The sequence below is a fragment of the Ambystoma mexicanum genome, chromosome 8 (assembly GCF_040938575.1).
Source record: "Ambystoma mexicanum isolate Mex_15411 chromosome 8, UKY_AmexF1_1, whole genome shotgun sequence".
In the NCBI taxonomy this organism is placed as follows: Eukaryota; Metazoa; Chordata; class Amphibia; order Caudata; family Ambystomatidae; genus Ambystoma; species Ambystoma mexicanum.
In genome coordinates, this window is record NC_090929.1 from 730,791,306 (window position 1) to 730,804,949 (window position 13,644).

At 47.3% G+C, this 13,644-nt stretch overlaps 41 non-coding genes and 3 pseudogenes across 41 annotated transcripts; all 44 read left to right on the forward strand.

Moving 5' to 3' along the window:
• The first annotated feature begins 395 nt into the window (after window positions 1-395).
• On the forward strand, window positions 396-514 carry LOC138477846 (5S ribosomal RNA). Its single transcript, XR_011271767.1, has one exon. It is a non-coding gene; the product is annotated as a 5S ribosomal RNA (ribosomal RNA).
• Window positions 515-620: 106 nt separating this feature from the next.
• On the forward strand, window positions 621-739 carry LOC138478818 (5S ribosomal RNA). The gene has a single exon (XR_011272649.1). It is a non-coding gene; the product is annotated as a 5S ribosomal RNA (ribosomal RNA).
• A 106-nt stretch (window positions 740-845) lies between these two features.
• LOC138474662 (5S ribosomal RNA) lies at window positions 846-964 on the forward strand. The gene has a single exon (XR_011269044.1). It is a non-coding gene; the product is annotated as a 5S ribosomal RNA (ribosomal RNA).
• Window positions 965-1,070: 106 nt separating this feature from the next.
• On the forward strand, window positions 1,071-1,189 carry LOC138474674 (5S ribosomal RNA). The gene has a single exon (XR_011269045.1). It is a non-coding gene; the product is annotated as a 5S ribosomal RNA (ribosomal RNA).
• Window positions 1,190-1,295: 106 nt separating this feature from the next.
• On the forward strand, window positions 1,296-1,414 carry LOC138474686 (5S ribosomal RNA). Its single transcript, XR_011269046.1, has one exon. It is a non-coding gene; the product is annotated as a 5S ribosomal RNA (ribosomal RNA).
• A 106-nt stretch (window positions 1,415-1,520) lies between these two features.
• LOC138474698 (5S ribosomal RNA) lies at window positions 1,521-1,639 on the forward strand. Its single transcript, XR_011269047.1, has one exon. It is a non-coding gene; the product is annotated as a 5S ribosomal RNA (ribosomal RNA).
• A 93-nt stretch (window positions 1,640-1,732) lies between these two features.
• LOC138474710 (5S ribosomal RNA) lies at window positions 1,733-1,851 on the forward strand. Its single transcript, XR_011269048.1, has one exon. It is a non-coding gene; the product is annotated as a 5S ribosomal RNA (ribosomal RNA).
• Window positions 1,852-2,315: 464 nt separating this feature from the next.
• On the forward strand, window positions 2,316-2,434 carry LOC138474722 (5S ribosomal RNA). The gene has a single exon (XR_011269049.1). It is a non-coding gene; the product is annotated as a 5S ribosomal RNA (ribosomal RNA).
• A 106-nt stretch (window positions 2,435-2,540) lies between these two features.
• Window positions 2,541-2,659, forward strand: LOC138480000 (5S ribosomal RNA). Its single transcript, XR_011273723.1, has one exon. It is a non-coding gene; the product is annotated as a 5S ribosomal RNA (ribosomal RNA).
• A 106-nt stretch (window positions 2,660-2,765) lies between these two features.
• On the forward strand, window positions 2,766-2,884 carry LOC138477985 (5S ribosomal RNA). The gene has a single exon (XR_011271894.1). It is a non-coding gene; the product is annotated as a 5S ribosomal RNA (ribosomal RNA).
• A 106-nt stretch (window positions 2,885-2,990) lies between these two features.
• Window positions 2,991-3,109, forward strand: LOC138479510 (5S ribosomal RNA). The gene has a single exon (XR_011273278.1). It is a non-coding gene; the product is annotated as a 5S ribosomal RNA (ribosomal RNA).
• A 464-nt stretch (window positions 3,110-3,573) lies between these two features.
• On the forward strand, window positions 3,574-3,692 carry LOC138474735 (5S ribosomal RNA). Its single transcript, XR_011269050.1, has one exon. It is a non-coding gene; the product is annotated as a 5S ribosomal RNA (ribosomal RNA).
• A 106-nt stretch (window positions 3,693-3,798) lies between these two features.
• Window positions 3,799-3,917, forward strand: LOC138478861 (5S ribosomal RNA). The gene has a single exon (XR_011272688.1). It is a non-coding gene; the product is annotated as a 5S ribosomal RNA (ribosomal RNA).
• Window positions 3,918-4,024: 107 nt separating this feature from the next.
• Window positions 4,025-4,143, forward strand: LOC138474747 (5S ribosomal RNA). The gene has a single exon (XR_011269051.1). It is a non-coding gene; the product is annotated as a 5S ribosomal RNA (ribosomal RNA).
• A 106-nt stretch (window positions 4,144-4,249) lies between these two features.
• LOC138478040 (5S ribosomal RNA) lies at window positions 4,250-4,368 on the forward strand. Its single transcript, XR_011271944.1, has one exon. It is a non-coding gene; the product is annotated as a 5S ribosomal RNA (ribosomal RNA).
• Window positions 4,369-4,832: 464 nt separating this feature from the next.
• On the forward strand, window positions 4,833-4,951 carry LOC138478290 (5S ribosomal RNA). Its single transcript, XR_011272171.1, has one exon. It is a non-coding gene; the product is annotated as a 5S ribosomal RNA (ribosomal RNA).
• A 106-nt stretch (window positions 4,952-5,057) lies between these two features.
• LOC138475521 (5S ribosomal RNA) lies at window positions 5,058-5,176 on the forward strand. The gene has a single exon (XR_011269658.1). It is a non-coding gene; the product is annotated as a 5S ribosomal RNA (ribosomal RNA).
• Window positions 5,177-5,640: 464 nt separating this feature from the next.
• On the forward strand, window positions 5,641-5,759 carry LOC138477847 (5S ribosomal RNA). Its single transcript, XR_011271768.1, has one exon. It is a non-coding gene; the product is annotated as a 5S ribosomal RNA (ribosomal RNA).
• Window positions 5,760-5,865: 106 nt separating this feature from the next.
• On the forward strand, window positions 5,866-5,984 carry LOC138478819 (5S ribosomal RNA). The gene has a single exon (XR_011272650.1). It is a non-coding gene; the product is annotated as a 5S ribosomal RNA (ribosomal RNA).
• A 106-nt stretch (window positions 5,985-6,090) lies between these two features.
• LOC138474760 (5S ribosomal RNA) lies at window positions 6,091-6,209 on the forward strand. The gene has a single exon (XR_011269053.1). It is a non-coding gene; the product is annotated as a 5S ribosomal RNA (ribosomal RNA).
• Window positions 6,210-6,315: 106 nt separating this feature from the next.
• LOC138474772 (5S ribosomal RNA) lies at window positions 6,316-6,434 on the forward strand. The gene has a single exon (XR_011269054.1). It is a non-coding gene; the product is annotated as a 5S ribosomal RNA (ribosomal RNA).
• Window positions 6,435-6,540: 106 nt separating this feature from the next.
• LOC138474784 (5S ribosomal RNA) lies at window positions 6,541-6,659 on the forward strand. The gene has a single exon (XR_011269055.1). It is a non-coding gene; the product is annotated as a 5S ribosomal RNA (ribosomal RNA).
• Window positions 6,660-6,765: 106 nt separating this feature from the next.
• On the forward strand, window positions 6,766-6,884 carry LOC138474796 (5S ribosomal RNA). The gene has a single exon (XR_011269056.1). It is a non-coding gene; the product is annotated as a 5S ribosomal RNA (ribosomal RNA).
• A 106-nt stretch (window positions 6,885-6,990) lies between these two features.
• LOC138474808 (5S ribosomal RNA) lies at window positions 6,991-7,109 on the forward strand. Its single transcript, XR_011269057.1, has one exon. It is a non-coding gene; the product is annotated as a 5S ribosomal RNA (ribosomal RNA).
• Window positions 7,110-7,583: 474 nt separating this feature from the next.
• On the forward strand, window positions 7,584-7,692 carry LOC138474285 (5S ribosomal RNA; annotated as a pseudogene).
• A 106-nt stretch (window positions 7,693-7,798) lies between these two features.
• On the forward strand, window positions 7,799-7,917 carry LOC138475233 (5S ribosomal RNA). The gene has a single exon (XR_011269396.1). It is a non-coding gene; the product is annotated as a 5S ribosomal RNA (ribosomal RNA).
• Window positions 7,918-8,023: 106 nt separating this feature from the next.
• Window positions 8,024-8,142, forward strand: LOC138478222 (5S ribosomal RNA). The gene has a single exon (XR_011272109.1). It is a non-coding gene; the product is annotated as a 5S ribosomal RNA (ribosomal RNA).
• Window positions 8,143-8,248: 106 nt separating this feature from the next.
• On the forward strand, window positions 8,249-8,367 carry LOC138474820 (5S ribosomal RNA). The gene has a single exon (XR_011269058.1). It is a non-coding gene; the product is annotated as a 5S ribosomal RNA (ribosomal RNA).
• Window positions 8,368-8,830: 463 nt separating this feature from the next.
• LOC138479928 (5S ribosomal RNA) lies at window positions 8,831-8,949 on the forward strand. Its single transcript, XR_011273657.1, has one exon. It is a non-coding gene; the product is annotated as a 5S ribosomal RNA (ribosomal RNA).
• A 106-nt stretch (window positions 8,950-9,055) lies between these two features.
• On the forward strand, window positions 9,056-9,174 carry LOC138474826 (5S ribosomal RNA). The gene has a single exon (XR_011269059.1). It is a non-coding gene; the product is annotated as a 5S ribosomal RNA (ribosomal RNA).
• A 106-nt stretch (window positions 9,175-9,280) lies between these two features.
• Window positions 9,281-9,399, forward strand: LOC138477986 (5S ribosomal RNA). The gene has a single exon (XR_011271895.1). It is a non-coding gene; the product is annotated as a 5S ribosomal RNA (ribosomal RNA).
• Window positions 9,400-9,505: 106 nt separating this feature from the next.
• LOC138477750 (5S ribosomal RNA) lies at window positions 9,506-9,624 on the forward strand. Its single transcript, XR_011271680.1, has one exon. It is a non-coding gene; the product is annotated as a 5S ribosomal RNA (ribosomal RNA).
• A 464-nt stretch (window positions 9,625-10,088) lies between these two features.
• Window positions 10,089-10,197, forward strand: LOC138474286 (5S ribosomal RNA; annotated as a pseudogene).
• Window positions 10,198-10,303: 106 nt separating this feature from the next.
• Window positions 10,304-10,422, forward strand: LOC138473834 (5S ribosomal RNA). The gene has a single exon (XR_011268945.1). It is a non-coding gene; the product is annotated as a 5S ribosomal RNA (ribosomal RNA).
• Window positions 10,423-10,528: 106 nt separating this feature from the next.
• Window positions 10,529-10,647, forward strand: LOC138478030 (5S ribosomal RNA). Its single transcript, XR_011271935.1, has one exon. It is a non-coding gene; the product is annotated as a 5S ribosomal RNA (ribosomal RNA).
• A 106-nt stretch (window positions 10,648-10,753) lies between these two features.
• Window positions 10,754-10,872, forward strand: LOC138477948 (5S ribosomal RNA). Its single transcript, XR_011271860.1, has one exon. It is a non-coding gene; the product is annotated as a 5S ribosomal RNA (ribosomal RNA).
• Window positions 10,873-11,336: 464 nt separating this feature from the next.
• LOC138474827 (5S ribosomal RNA) lies at window positions 11,337-11,455 on the forward strand. Its single transcript, XR_011269060.1, has one exon. It is a non-coding gene; the product is annotated as a 5S ribosomal RNA (ribosomal RNA).
• A 106-nt stretch (window positions 11,456-11,561) lies between these two features.
• On the forward strand, window positions 11,562-11,680 carry LOC138477655 (5S ribosomal RNA). The gene has a single exon (XR_011271594.1). It is a non-coding gene; the product is annotated as a 5S ribosomal RNA (ribosomal RNA).
• Window positions 11,681-11,786: 106 nt separating this feature from the next.
• Window positions 11,787-11,905, forward strand: LOC138477987 (5S ribosomal RNA). The gene has a single exon (XR_011271896.1). It is a non-coding gene; the product is annotated as a 5S ribosomal RNA (ribosomal RNA).
• A 106-nt stretch (window positions 11,906-12,011) lies between these two features.
• Window positions 12,012-12,130, forward strand: LOC138478128 (5S ribosomal RNA). The gene has a single exon (XR_011272024.1). It is a non-coding gene; the product is annotated as a 5S ribosomal RNA (ribosomal RNA).
• Window positions 12,131-12,594: 464 nt separating this feature from the next.
• LOC138474828 (5S ribosomal RNA) lies at window positions 12,595-12,713 on the forward strand. Its single transcript, XR_011269061.1, has one exon. It is a non-coding gene; the product is annotated as a 5S ribosomal RNA (ribosomal RNA).
• Window positions 12,714-12,819: 106 nt separating this feature from the next.
• On the forward strand, window positions 12,820-12,938 carry LOC138476478 (5S ribosomal RNA). Its single transcript, XR_011270525.1, has one exon. It is a non-coding gene; the product is annotated as a 5S ribosomal RNA (ribosomal RNA).
• A 106-nt stretch (window positions 12,939-13,044) lies between these two features.
• LOC138474500 (5S ribosomal RNA) lies at window positions 13,045-13,153 on the forward strand (annotated as a pseudogene).
• A 106-nt stretch (window positions 13,154-13,259) lies between these two features.
• On the forward strand, window positions 13,260-13,378 carry LOC138474829 (5S ribosomal RNA). The gene has a single exon (XR_011269062.1). It is a non-coding gene; the product is annotated as a 5S ribosomal RNA (ribosomal RNA).
• The last annotated feature ends 266 nt before the right edge of the window (window positions 13,379-13,644 follow it).

Genomic DNA, 13,644 nt, shown 5'->3' on the forward strand with positions numbered 1-13,644 from the left:
TAATTTTATCCCGTTTTATAGCGGAAATGTTGGACAACATTATGAGGGCTGGAGCTACCTATTTACATATAATTAGCATACAGGTAGTGTGTTCATGGGTAATAAATCGACTTTCACATGTAATGCAGTACAGAGAATATTGAGTCCTTCAAGAGGCATGAAAGAAAGCCGTTATTGTGTTGATTGTTCTCTCCACCTCCCTGCAACAGAAACAGGATGGATGGATTAAAGTTATCCTACCAGACATAGGAGTCCTGAATGGGCCCACCAGTCTTATATATCTCGCCTGATCGAGCGCTGATCGAGCGATGAGCGTGGTATCATGTTGCAAGTGGCTGCATGGCTTAGCTTACTAAATGCAAATGCATAAGAGTAATATTCTTAGCATTACTCGAGCCTATGGCCACACCACACTGAATGCGCCCGATCTCGTCTGATCTCGGAAGCTAAGCAGTGTCGGGCCTAGTTAGTACCTGGATGGGAGACCGCCTGGGAATACCAGGTGCTGTAGGCTTTTTTGTGCTCCAAGTTCAGGAAGTGAGCCATTTCTCAATTGCCTTTCAAAACTGCAAGGTCTAGCCGACTAGATGCTTAAAAGTACAAAACTCACTAGGCCCAGAGCCTACGGCCACACCACACTGAATGCGCCCGATCTTGTCTGATCTCGGAAGCTAAGCAGTGTCGGGCCTAGTTAGTACCTGGATGGGAGACCGCCTGGGAATACCAGGTGCTGTAGGCTTTTTTGTGCTCCAAGTTCAGGAAGTGAGCCATTTCTCAATTGCCTTTCAAAACTGCAAGGTCTAGCCGACTAGATGCTTAAAAGTACAAAACTCACTAGGCCCAGAGCCTACGGCCACACCACACTGAATGCGCCCGATCTCGTCTGATCTCGGAAGCTAAGCAGTGTCGGGCCTAGTTAGTACCTGGATGGGAGACCGCCTGGGAATACCAGGTGCTGTAGGCTTTTTTGTGCTCCAAGTTCAGGAAGTGAGCCATTTCTCAATTGCCTTTCAAAACTGCAAGGTCTAGCCGACTAGATGCTTAAAAGTACAAAACTCACTAGGACCAGCGCCTACGGCCACACCACACTGAATGCGCCCGATCTCGTCTGATCTCGGAAGCTAAGCAGTGTCGGGCCTAGTTAGTACCTGGATGGGAGACCGCCTGGGAATACCAGGTGCTGTAGGCTTTTTTGTGCTCCAAGTTCAGGAAGTGAGCCATTTCTCAATTGCCTTTCAAAACTGCAAGGTCTAGCCGACTAGGTGCTTAAAAGTACAAAACTCACTAGGCCCAGAGCCTACGGCCACACCACACTGAATGCGCCCGATCTCGTCTGATCTCGGAAGCTAAGCAGTGTCGGGCCTAGTTAGTACCTGGATGGGAGACCGCCTGGGAATACCAGGTGCTGTAGGCTTTTTTGTGCTCCAAGTTCAGGAAGTGAGCCATTTCTCAATTGCCTTTCAAAACTGCAAGGTCTAGCCGACTAGATGCTTAAAAGTACAAAACTCACTAGGACCAGAGCCTACGGCCACACCACACTGAATGCGCCCGATCTCGTCTGATCTCGGAAGCTAAGCAGTGTCGGGCCTAGTTAGTACCTGGATGGGAGACCGCCTGGGAATACCAGGTGCTGTAGGCTTTTTTGTGCTCCAAGTTCAGGAAGTGAGCCATTTCTCAATTGCCTTTCAAAACTGCAAGGTCTAGCCAAAGTACAAAACTCACTAGGCCCTGAGCCTACGGCCACACCACACTGAATGCGCCCGATCTCGTCTGATCTCGGAAGCTAAGCAGTGTCGGGCCTAGTTAGTACCTGGATGGGAGACCGCCTGGGAATACCAGGTGCTGTAGGCTATTTTGTGCTCCATGATTAGTAATTGCACAACTTCTCAATTACTTTTCAAATTTGGTATGTTTCCAAAATAATTTTATCCCGTTTTATAGCGGAAATGTTGGACAACATTATGAGGGCTGGAGCTACCTATTTACATATAATTAGCATACAGGTAGTGTGTTCATGGGTAATAAATCGACTTTCACATGTAATGCAGTACAGAGAATATTGAGTCCTTCAAGAGGCATGAAAGAAAGCCGTTATTGTGTTGATTGTTCTCTCCACCTCCCTGCAACAGAAACAGGATGGATGGATTAAAGTTATCCTACCAGACATAGGAGTCCTGAATGGGCCCACCAGTCTTATATATCTCGCCTGATCGAGCGCTGATCGAGCGATGAGCGTGGTATCATGTTGCAAGTGGCTGCATGGCTTAGCTTACTAAATGCAAATGCATAAGAGTAATATTCTTAGCATTACTCGAGCCTACGGCCACACCACACTGAATGCGCCCGATCTCGTCTGATCTCGGAAGCTAAGCAGTGTCGGGCCTAGTTAGTACCTGGATGGGAGACCGCCTGGGAATACCAGGTGCTGTAGGCTTTTTTGTGCTCCAAGTTCAGGAAGTGAGCCATTTCTCAATTGCCTTTCAAAACTGCAAGGTCTAGCCGACTAGATGCTTAAAAGTACAAAACTCACTAGGTCCAGAGCCTACGGCCACACCACACTGAATGCGCCCGATCTCGTCTGATCTTGGAAGCTAAGCAGTATCGGGCCTAGTTAGTACCTGGATGGGAGACCGCCTGGGAATACCAGGTGCTGTAGGCTTTTTTGTGCTCCAAGTTCAGGAAGTGAGCCATTTCTCAATTGCCTTTCAAAACTGCAAGGTCTAGCCGACTAGATGCTTAAAAGTACAAAACTCACTAGGACCAGAGCCTACGGCCACACCACACTGAATGCGCCCGATCTCGTCTGATCTCGGAAGCAAAGCAGTGTCGGGCCTAGTTAGTACCTGGATGGGAGACCGCCTGGGAATACCAGGTGCTGTAGGCTTTTTTGTGCTCCAAGTTCAGGAAGTGAGCCATTTCTCAATTGCCTTTCAAAACTGCAAGGTCTAGCCAACTAGATGCTTAAAAGTACAAAACTCACTAGGCCCTGAGCCTACGGCCACACCACACTGAATGCGCCCGATCTCGTTTGATCTCGGAAGCTAAGCAGTGTCAGGCCTAGTTAGTACCTGGATGGGAGACCGCCTGGGAATACCAGGTGCTGTAGGCTATTTTGTGCTCCATGATTAGTAATTGCACAACTTCTCAATTACTTTTCAAATTTGGTATGTTTCCAAAATAATTTTATCCCGTTTTATAGCGGAAATGTTGGACAACATTATGAGGGCTGGAGCTATCTATTTACATATAATTAGCATACAGGTAGTGTGTTCATGGGTAATAAATCGACTTTCACATGTAATGCAGTACAGAGAATATTGAGTCCTTCAAGAGGCATGAAAGAAAGCCGTTATTGTGTTGATTGTTCTCTCCACCTCCCTGCAACAGAAACAGGATGGATGGATTAAAGTTATCCTACCAGACATAGGAGTCCTGAATGGGCCCACCAGTCTTATATATCTCGCCTGATCGAGCGCTGATCGAGCGATGAGCGTGGTATCATGTTGCAAGTGGCTGCATGGCTTAGCTTACTAAATGCAAATGCATAAGAGTAATATTCTTAGCATTTCTAGAGCCTACGGCCACACCACACTGAATGCGCCCGATCTCGTCTGATCTCGGAAGCTAAGCAGTGTCGGGCCTAGTTAGTACCTGGATGGGAGACCGCCTGGGAATACCAGGTGCTGTAGGCTTTTTTGTGCTCCAAGTTCAGGAAGTGAGCCATTTCTCAATTGCCTTTCAAAACTGCAAGGTCTAGCCGACTAGATGCTTAAAAGTACAAAACTCACTAGGCCCAGAGCCTACGGCCACACCACACTGAATGCGCCCGATCTCGTCTGATCTCGGAAGCTAAGCAGTGTCAGGCCTAGTTAGTACCTGGATGGGAGACCACCTGGGAATACCAGGTGCTGTAGGCTTTTTTTGTGCTCCAAGTTCAGGAAGTGAGCCATTTCTCAATTGCCTTTCAAAACTGCAAGGTCTAGCCGACTAGATGCTTAAAAGTACAAAACTCACTAGGACCAGAGCCTACGGCCACACCACACTGAATGCGCCCGATCTCGTCTGATCTCGGAAGCTAAGCAGTGTCGGGCCTAGTTAGTACCTGGATGGGAGACCGCCTGGGAATACCAGGTGCTGTAGGCTTTTTTGTGCTCCAAGTTCAGGAAGTGAGCCATTTCTCAATTGCCTTTCAAAACTGCAAGGTCTAGCCGACTAGATGCTTAAAAGTACAAAACTCACTAGGCCCAGAGCCTACGGCCACACCACACTGAATGCGCCTGATCTCGTCTGATCTCGGAAGCTAAGCAGTGTCGGGCCTAGTTAGTACCTGGATGGGAGACCGCCTGGGAATACCAGGTGCTGTAGGCTATTTTGTGCTCCATGATTAGTAATTGCACAACTTCTCAATTACTTTTCAAATTTGGTATGTTTCCAAAATAATTTTATCCCGTTTTATAGCGGAAATGTTGGACAACATTATGAGGGCTGGAGCTACCTATTTACATATAATTAGCATACAGGTAGTGTGTTCATGGGTAATAAATCGACTTTCACATGTAATGCAGTACAGAGAATATTGAGTCCTTCAAGAGGCATGAAAGAAAGCCGTTATTGTGTTGATTGTTCTCTCCACCTCCCTGCAACAGAAACAGGATGGATGGATTAAAGTTATCCTACCAGACATAGGAGTCCTGAATGGGCCCACCAGTCTTATATATCTCGCCTGATCGAGCGCTGATCGAGCGATGAGCGTGGTATCATGTTGCAAGTGGCTGCATGGCTTAGCTTACTAAATGCAAATGCATAAGAGTAATATTCTTAGCATTCCTAGAGCCTACGGCCACACCACACTGAATGCGCCCGATCTCGTCTGATCTCGGAAGCTAAGCAGTGTCGGGCCTAGTTAGTACCTGGATGGGAGACTGCCTGGGAATACCAGGTGCTGTAGGCTTTTTTGTGCTCCAAGTTCAGGAAGTGAGCCATTTCTCAATTGCCTTTCAAAACTGCAAGGTCTAGCCGACTAGATGCTTAAAAGTACAAAACTCACTAGGCCCAGAGCCTACGGCCACACCACACTGAATGCGCCCGATCTCGTCTGATCTCGGAAGCTAAGCAGTGTTGGGCCTAGTTAGTACCTGGATGGGAGACCGCCTGGGAATACCAGGTGCTGTAGGCTATTTTGTGCTCCATGATTAGTAATTGCGCAACTTCTCAATTACTTTTCAAATTTGGTATGTTTCCAAAATAATTTTATCCCGTTTTATAGCGGAAATGTTGGACAACATTATGAGGGCTGGAGCTACCTATTTACATATAATTAGCATACAGGTAGTGTGTTCATGGGTAATAAATCGACTTTCACATGTAATGCAGTACAGAGAATATTGAGTCCTTCAAGAGGCATGAAAGAAAGCCGTTATTGTGTTGATTGTTCTCTCCACCTCCCTGCAACAGAAACAGGATGGATGGATTAAAGTTATCCTACCAGACATAGGAGTCCTGAATGGGCCCACCAGTCTTATATATCTCGCCTGATCGAGCGCTGATCGAGCGATGAGCGTGGTATCATGTTGCAAGTGGCTGCATGGCTTAGCTTACTAAATGCAAATGCATAAGAGTAATATTCTTAGCATTACTCGAGCCTATGGCCACACCACACTGAATGCGCCCGATCTCGTCTGATCTCGGAAGCTAAGCAGTGTCGGGCCTAGTTAGTACCTGGATGGGAGACCGCCTGGGAATACCAGGTGCTGTAGGCTTTTTTGTGCTCCAAGTTCAGGAAGTGAGCCATTTCTCAATTGCCTTTCAAAACTGCAAGGTCTAGCCGACTAGATGCTTAAAAGTACAAAACTCACTAGGCCCAGAGCCTACGGCCACACCACACTGAATGCGCCCGATCTTGTCTGATCTCGGAAGCTAAGCAGTGTCGGGCCTAGTTAGTACCTGGATGGGAGACCGCCTGGGAATACCAGGTGCTGTAGGCTTTTTTGTGCTCCAAGTTCAGGAAGTGAGCCATTTCTCAATTGCCTTTCAAAACTGCAAGGTCTAGCCGACTAGATGCTTAAAAGTACAAAACTCACTAGGCCCAGAGCCTACGGCCACACCACACTGAATGCGCCCGATCTCGTCTGATCTCGGAAGCTAAGCAGTGTCGGGCCTAGTTAGTACCTGGATGGGAGACCGCCTGGGAATACCAGGTGCTGTAGGCTTTTTTGTGCTCCAAGTTCAGGAAGTGAGCCATTTCTCAATTGCCTTTCAAAACTGCAAGGTCTAGCCGACTAGATGCTTAAAAGTACAAAACTCACTAGGACCAGCGCCTACGGCCACACCACACTGAATGCGCCCGATCTCGTCTGATCTCGGAAGCTAAGCAGTGTCGGGCCTAGTTAGTACCTGGATGGGAGACCGCCTGGGAATACCAGGTGCTGTAGGCTTTTTTGTGCTCCAAGTTCAGGAAGTGAGCCATTTCTCAATTGCCTTTCAAAACTGCAAGGTCTAGCCGACTAGGTGCTTAAAAGTACAAAACTCACTAGGCCCAGAGCCTACGGCCACACCACACTGAATGCGCCCGATCTCGTCTGATCTCGGAAGCTAAGCAGTGTCGGGCCTAGTTAGTACCTGGATGGGAGACCGCCTGGGAATACCAGGTGCTGTAGGCTTTTTTGTGCTCCAAGTTCAGGAAGTGAGCCATTTCTCAATTGCCTTTCAAAACTGCAAGGTCTAGCCGACTAGATGCTTAAAAGTACAAAACTCACTAGGACCAGAGCCTACGGCCACACCACACTGAATGCGCCCGATCTCGTCTGATCTCGGAAGCTAAGCAGTGTCGGGCCTAGTTAGTACCTGGATGGGAGACCGCCTGGGAATACCAGGTGCTGTAGGCTTTTTTGTGCTCCAAGTTCAGGAAGTGAGCCATTTCTCAATTGCCTTTCAAAACTGCAAGGTCTAGCCGACTAGATGCTTAAAAGTACAAAACTCACTAGGCCCTGAGCCTACGGCCACACCACACTGAATGCGCCCGATCTCGTCTGATCTCGGAAGCTAAGCAGTGTCGGGCCTAGTTAGTACCTGGATGGGAGACCGCCTGGGAATACCAGGTGCTGTAGGCTATTTTGTGCTCCATGATTAGTAATTGCACAACTTCTCAATTACTTTTCAAATTTGGTATGTTTCCAAAATAATTTTATCCCGTTTTATAGCGGAAATGTTGGACAACATTATGAGGGCTGGAGCTACCTATTTACATATAATTAGCATACAGGTAGTGTGTTCATGGGTAATAAATCGACTTTCACATGTAATGCAGTACAGAGAATATTGAGTCCTTCAAGAGGCATGAAAGAAAGCCGTTATTGTGTTGATTGTTCTCTCCACCTCCCTGCAACAGAAACAGGATGGATGGATTAAAGTTATCCTACCAGACATAGGAGTCCTGAATGGGCCCACCAGTCTTATATATCTCGCCTGATCGAGCCTGATCGAGCGCTGATCGAGCGATGAGCGTGGTATCATGTTGCAAGTGGCTGCATGGCTTAGCTTACTAAATGCAAATGCATAAGAGTAATATTCTTAGCATTTCTAGAGCCTACGGCCACACCACACTGAATGCGCCTGATCTCGGAAGCTAAGCAGTGTCGGGCCTAGTTAGTACCTGGATGGGAGACCGCCTGGGAATACCAGGTGCTGTAGGCTTTTTTGTGCTCCAAGTTCAGGAAGTGAGCCATTTCTCAATTGCCTTTCAAAACTGCAAGGTCTAGCCGACTAGATGCTTAAAAGTACAAAACTCACTAGGCCCAGAGCCTACGGCCACACCACACTGAATGCGCCCGATCTCGTCTGATCTCGGAAGCTAAGCAGTGTCGGGCCTGGTTAGTACCTGGATGGGAGACCGCCTGGGAATACCAGGTGCTGTAGGCTTTTTTGTGCTCCAAGTTCAGGAAGTGAGCATTTTCTCAATTGCCTTTCAAAACTGCAAGGTCTAGCCGACTAGATGCTTAAAAGTACAAAACTCACTAGGACCAGAGCCTACGGCCACACCACACTGAATGCGCCCGATCTCGTCTGATCTCGGAAGCTAAGCAGTGTCGGGCCTAGTTAGTACCTGGATGGAAGACCGCCTGGGAATACCAGGTGCTGTAGGCTTTTTTGTGCTCCAAGTTCAGGAAGTGAGCCATTTCTCAATTGCCTTTCAAAACTGCAAGGTCTAGCCGACTAGATGCTTAAAAGTACAAAACTCACTAGGCCCAGAGCCTACGGCCACACCACACTGAATGCGCCCGATCTCGTCTGATCTCGGAAGCTAAGCAGTGTCGGGCCTAGTTAGTACCTGGATGGGAGACCGCCTGGGAATACCAGGTGCTGTAGGCTATTTGAACTCCATGATTAGTAATTGCACAACTTCTCAATTACTTTTCAAATTTGGTATGTTTCCAAAATAATTTTATCCCGTTTTATAGCGGAAATGTTGGACAACATTATGAGGGCTGGAGCTACCTATTTACATATAATTAGCATACAGGTAGTGTGTTCATGGGTAATAAATCGACTTTCACATGTAATGCAGTACAGAGAATATTGAGTCCTTCAAGAGGCATGAAAGAAAGCCGTTATTGTGTTGATTGTTCTCTCCACCTCCCTGCAACAGAAACAGGATGGATGGATTAAAGTTATCCTACCAGACATAGGAGTCCTGAATGGGCCCACCAGTCTTATATATCTCGCCTGATCGAGCGCTGATCGAGCGATGAGCGTGGTATCATGTTGCAAGTGGCTGCATGGCTTAGCTTACTAAATGCAAATGCATAAGAGTAATATTCTTAGCATTACTCGAGCCTACGGCCACACCACACTGAATGCGCCCGATCTCGTCTGATCTGGGAAGCTAAGCAGTGTCGGGCCTAGTTAGTACCTGGATGGGAGACCGCCTGGGAATACCAGGTGCTGTAGGCTTTTTTGTGCTCCAAGTTCAGGAAGTGAGCCATTTCTCAATTGCCTTTCAAAACTGCAAGGTCTAGCCGACTAGATGCTTAAAAGTACAAAACTCACTAGGTCCAGAGCCTACGGCCACACCACACTGAATGCGCCCGATCTCGTCTGATCTCGGAAGCTAAGCAGTGTCGGGCCTAGTTAGTACCTGGATGGGAGACCGCCTGGGAATACCAGGTGCTGTAGGCTTTTTTGTGCTCCAAGTTCAGGAAGTGAGCCATTTCTCAATTGCCTTTCAAAACTGCAAGGTCTAGCCGACTTGATGTTTAAAAGTACAAAACTCACTAGGACCAGAGCCTACGGCCACACCACACTGAATGCGCCCGATCTCGTCTGATCTCGGAAGCAAAGCAGTGTCGGGCCTAGTTAGTACCTGGATGGGAGACCGCCTGGGAATACCAGGTGCTGTAGGCTTTTTTGTGCTCCAAGTTCAGGAAGTGAGCCATTTCTCAATTGCCTTTCAAAACTGCAAGGTCTAGCCGACTAGATGCTTAAAAGTACAAAACTCACTAGGCCCTGAGCCTACGGCCACACCACACTGAATGCGCCCGATCTCGTTTGATCTCGGAAGCTAAGCAGTGTCGGGCCTAGTTAGTACCTGGATGGGAGACCGCCTGGGAATACCAGGTGCTGTAGGCTATTTTGTGCTCCATGATTAGTAATTGCACAACTTCTCAATTACTTTTCAAATTTGGTATGTTTCCAAAATAATTTTATCCCGTTTTATAGCGGAAATGTTGGACAACATTATGAGGGCTGGAGCTACCTATTTACATATAATTAGCATACAGGTAGTGTGTTCATGGGTAATAAATCGACTTTCACATGTAATGCAGTACAGAGAATATTGAGTCCTTCAAGAGGCATGAAAGAAAGCCGTTATTGTGTTGATTGTTCTCTCCACCTCCCTGCAACAGAAACAGGATGGATGGATTAAAGTTATCCTACCAGACATAGGAGTCCTGAATGGGCCCACCAGTCTTATATATCTCGCCTGATCGAGCGCTGATCGAGCGATGAGCGTGGTATCATGTTGCAAGTGGCTGCATGGCTTAGCTTACTAAATGCAAATGCATAAGAGTAATATTCTTAGCATTTCTAGAGCCTACGGCCACACCACACTGAATGCGCCTGATCTCGGAAGCTAAGCAGTGTCGGGCCTAGTTAGTACCTGGATGGGAGACCGCCTGGGAATACCAGGTGCTGTAGGCTTTTTTGTGCTCCAAGTTCAGGAAGTGAGCCATTTCTCAATTGCCTTTCAAAACTGCAAGGTCTAGCCGACTAGATGCTTAAAAGTACAAAACTCACTAGGCCCAGAGCCTACGGCCACACCACACTGAATGCGCCCGATCTCGTCTGATCTCGGAAGCTAAGCAGTGTCGGGCCTGGTTAGTACCTGGATGGGAGACCACCTGGGAATACCAGGTGCTGTAGGCTTTTTTGTGCTCCAAGTTCAGGAAGTGAGCATTTTCTCAATTGCCTTTCAAAACTGCAAGGTCTAGCCGACTAGATGCTTAAAAGTACAAAACTCACTAGGACCAGAGCCTACGGCCACACCACACTGAATGCGCCCGATCTCGTCTGATCTCGGAAGCTAAGCAGTGTCGGGCCTAGTTAGTACCTGGATGGGAGACCGCCTAGGAATACCAGGTGCTGTAGGCTTTTTTGTGCTCCAAGTTCAGGAAGTGAGCCATTTCTCAATTGCCTTTCAAAACTGCAAGGTCTAGCCGACTAGATGCTTAAAAGTACAAAACTCACTAGGCCCAGAGCCTACGGCCACACCACACTGAATGCGCCCGATCTCGTCTGATCTCGGAAGCTAAGCAGTGTCGGGCCTAGTTAGTACCTGGATGGGAGACCGCCAGGGAATACCAGGTGCTGTAGGCTATTTTGTGCTCCATGATTAGTAATTGCACAACTTCTCAATTACTTTTCAAATTTGGTATGTTTCCAAAATAATTTTATCCCGTTTTATAGCGGAAATGTTGGACAACATTATGAGGGCTGGAGCTACCTATTTACATATAATTAGCATACAGGTAGTGTGTTCATGGGTAATAAATCGACTTTCACATGTAATGCAGTACAGAGAATATTGAGTCCTTCAAGAGGCATGAAAGAAAGCCGTTATTGTGTTGATTGTTCTCTCCACCTCCCTGCAACAGAAACAGGATGGATGGATTAAAGTTATCCTACCAGACATAGGAGTCCTGAATGGGCCCACCAGTCTTATATATCTCGCCTGATCGAGCGCTGATCGAGCGATGAGCGTGGTATCATGTTGCAAGTGGCTGCATGGCTTAGCTTACTAAATGCAAATGCATAAGAGTAATATTCTTAGCATTACTCGAGCCTACGGCCACACCACACTGAATGCGCCCGATCTCGTCTGATCTCGGAAGCTAAGCAGTGTCGGGCCTAGTTAGTACCTGGATGGGAGACCGCCTGGGAATACCAGGTGCTGTAGGCTTTTTTGTGCTCCAAGTTCAGGAAGTGAGCCATTTCTCAATTGCCTTTCAAAACTGCAAGGTCTAGCCGACTAGATGCTTAAAAGTACAAAACTCACTAGGTCCAGAGCCTACAGCCACACCACACTGAATGCGCCCGATCTCGTCTGATCTCGGAAGCTAAGCAGTGTCGGGCCTAGTTAGTACCTGGATGGGAGACCGCCTGGGAATACCAGGTGCTGTAGGCTTTTTTGTGCTCCAAGTTCAGGAAGTGAGCCATTTCTCAATTGCCTTTCAAAACTGCAAGGTCTAGCCGACTAGATGCTTAAAAGTACAAAACTCACTAGGACCAGAGCCTACGGCCACACCACACTGAATGCGCCCGATCTCGTCTGATCTCGGAAGCAAAGCAGTGTCGGGCCTAGTTAGTACCTGGATGGGAGACCGCCTGGGAATACCAGGTGCTGTAGGCTTTTTTGTGCTCCAAGTTCAGGAAGTGAGCCATTTCTCAATTGCCTTTCAAAACTGCAAGGTCTAGCCGACTAGATGCTTAAAAGTACAAAACTCACTAGGCCCTGAGCCTACGGCCACACCACACTGAATGCGCCCGATCTCGTTTGATCTCGGAAGCTAAACAGTGTCGGGCCTAGTTAGTACCTGGATGGGAGACCGCCTGGGAATACCAGGTGCTGTAGGCTATTTTGTGCTCCATGATTAGTAATTGCACAACTTCTCAATTACTTTTCAAATTTGGTATGTTTCCAAAATAATTTTATCCCGTTTTATAGCGGAAATGTTGGACAACATTATGAGGGCTGGAGCTACCTATTTACATATAATTAGCATACAGGTAGTGTGTTCATGGGTAATAAATCGACTTTCACATGTAATGCAGTACAGAGAATATTGAGTCCTTCAAGAGGCATGAAAGAAAGCCGTTATTGTGTTGATTGTTCTCTCCACCTCCCTGCAACAGAAACAGGATGGATGGATTAAAGTTATCCTACCAGACATAGGAGTCCTGAATGGGCCCACCAGTCTTATATATCTCGCCTGATCGAGCGCTGATCGAGCGATGAGCGTGGTATCATGTTGCAAGTGGCTGCATGGCTTAGCTTACTAAATGCAAATGCATAAGAGTAATATTCTTAGCATTTCTAGAGCCTACGGCCACACCACACTGAATGCGCCCGATCTCGTCTGATCTCGGAAGCTAAGCAGTGTCGGGCCTAGTTAGTACCTGGATGGGAGACCGCCTGGGAATACCAGGTGCTGTAGGCTTTTTTGTGCTCCAAGTTCAGGAAGTGAGCCATTTCTCAATTGCCTTTCAAAACTGCAAGGTCTAGCCGACTAGATGCTTAAAAGTACAAAACTCACTAGGCCCAGAGCCTACGGCCACACCACACTGAATGCGCCCGATCTCGTCTGATCTCGGAAGCTAAGCAGTGTCGGGCCTAGTTAGTACCTGGATGGGAGACCACCTGGGAATACCAGGTGCTGTAGGCTTTTTTGTGCTCCAAGTTCAGGAAGTGAGCCATTTCTCAATTGCCTTTCAAAACTGCAAGGTCTAGCCGACTAGATGCTTAAAAGTACAAAACTCACTAGGACCAGAGCCTACGGCCACACCACACTGAATGCGTCTGATCTCGGAAGCTAAGCAGTGTCGGGCCTAGTTAGTACCTGGATGGGAGACCGCCTGGGAATACCAGGTGCTGTAGGCTTTTTTGTGCTCCAAGTTCAGGAAGTGAGCCATTTCTCAATTGCCTTTCAAAACTGCAAGGTCTAGCCGACTAGATGCTTAAAAGTACAAAACTCACTAGGCCCAGAGCCTACGGCCACACCACACTGAATGCGCCCGATCTCGTCTGATCTCGGAAGCTAAGCAGTGTCGGGCCTAGTTAGTACCTGGATGGGAGACCGCCTGGGAATACCAGGTGCTGTAGGCTATTTTGTGCTCCATGATTAGTAATTGCACAACTTCTCAATTACTTTTCAAATTTGGTATGTTTCCAAAATAATTTTATCCCGTTTTATAGCGGAAATGTTGGACAACATTATGAGGGCTGGAGCTACCTATTTACATATAATTAGCATACAGGTAGTGTGTTCATGGGTAATAAATCGACTTTCACATGTAATGCAGTACAGAGAATATTGAGTCCTTCAAGAGGCATGAAAGAAAGCCGTTATTGTGTTGATTGTTCTCTCCACC